A 1883-nucleotide genomic window follows, 5' to 3' on the forward strand; every position below is an offset into this window, starting at 1 on the left:
TAGTATTATATAAGAAAAAATAATGATGACCATATAGATGAATTCAGTCAGCCAGAAGTGCACCGGGTAGTATTATGTACCATAGATGATAAATCCACGAAACTGAAGAAAATACCGATCTGAAGAAGACAAATCTAGTAAGCCGAAGAAGATAAATCTGCTTGAACCGAAGAAGATAAATCCACTACATGACGTATCCGCGAGCGACAAGGTCTTAACCGGTCACATAGCCATTATTTTATCTTGAATCTGTGCCCATTTTCTGATCAGCATGTCCTTGATCCGGCCAGTGCGAAACGTGAAGACATCGACATGGATTAGTGCGCTGGTATGAACCAAGTTGCCTTTGAAACGACATGGATTAGTGCGCTGGTATGAACCAAGTTGCCTTTGAAACGTATGCGCTGCATCGTGGTGACGACACCAGACTCGAGGGTAAATATGTCGGATTAACCGGAGCATATTCAGATCTGTAGTTGAATTAAGACCCAAAAGTCTGCGCACAAACAACAGTACGTGCCGGGAAAAAAATCGGTAAATTATATTTTGCGAATATTGATTAACTGGAAATATAGCACCTGATAAAGCCGCAGCGGATCTTGTGGATAGTGTCGATGTGGCAGTGTTAAAAAAAGTAGTCGATATCGATGTCTGCTCTTCCGAAGCCAATGACGATGTAGGTTCTTCCGGACTGATGACTCGTCGACGCAGTATATACGGTCTTGCGAGCAACTTCCGGGTATCTGATCTAGTTTTGCCCATGACGTGGTTCTTAGAACAACTCATGCTCATGCCAGAAAAACAATCGGGTTAGATATGAACAAAGTATAGCTAAACTAGCAAAGTAGTATTGTTATCGATGGGAGAGAGATGGAATTTGTTTACGGAACCCACGATCCGTGCGCGCGTGTGGACAAGTCTTTGACCGTTTTCTCTTTCTGACGCTGGTGAAGATCAAACCACGAGGTTGATGCCGTGCGCGTGACTCAGCGAACCGAAGCCCAATCGAATTGCAAGCGATCTTCGAGTGCCGCAACCGACCATCAGGTGCACCCGTGACGGATCGTCCCGTACTTACATAGATTTTTTCTTCGAGGCCCCCGATGATGAAGTTGTGCTTGTCGATGAAGATGTTGAGAGATCCCGCCCAGATAACAAAATTCAGTCGCCGCGATTCACACATACGGCGCCAATTGACGAGGGATCACCTCGCCAATGCCTACGTATTGTAGACTTGGGTTTTGGGAGAGAGTGATGATGGAGATTCCGGGAGCGAGATTAGGCACACGACGTACCCAGCTTCGGGTCCCCTCGGTGGAGGATCCCTACGTGGTTCTAGCAATCCAGTATATGATCATAAGCATGTTTACAGGGGCTGCCGTAGCGGAGCTATGTTGTCTCTCTATTCTCCCCCTATCGGGTGTCCTGACTAGCTTTATATATGTAACCTGTCTAGGATTTTACAAGAATTCTAGTCGACCACTTCCTCGGGTTGCCTTGTTGGGCCTTCTCCATATTGGGCAGAGCCGAGCCAGGTATACTAATAATGGGTACCCGAAGGGTATACTCATGTCAATGCGCCCAGCACCTTGGCCTCCTTTTGAATTTTTTTTATTGCTGTTCAGGCCTTGTTGTGCCCCTTTTGCTCCACTTTGCGCCCTACCTTGTGCAGAGTGTGATGAACTTTTTGCAGATCTCAATTTGCGGCTGCAATTTCGTGCAAAGTTGATGCTAGTTCATTTTTTTTTTGAAATCTGTCATGCGCTGAAAATGCATCGCCCCGCTGAAGCCAATCCCAGACGCAAATGGAAGCACGACCATTTCCGCATCCGTCTGACGACGGAAACGGACTCTCGCGGACTTTCTGGGTGTCCGAAATGCGT

Source organism: Lolium perenne, chromosome 6, assembly GCF_019359855.2.
Source record: "Lolium perenne isolate Kyuss_39 chromosome 6, Kyuss_2.0, whole genome shotgun sequence".
Lineage (NCBI taxonomy): Eukaryota > Viridiplantae > Streptophyta > Magnoliopsida > Poales > Poaceae > Lolium > Lolium perenne.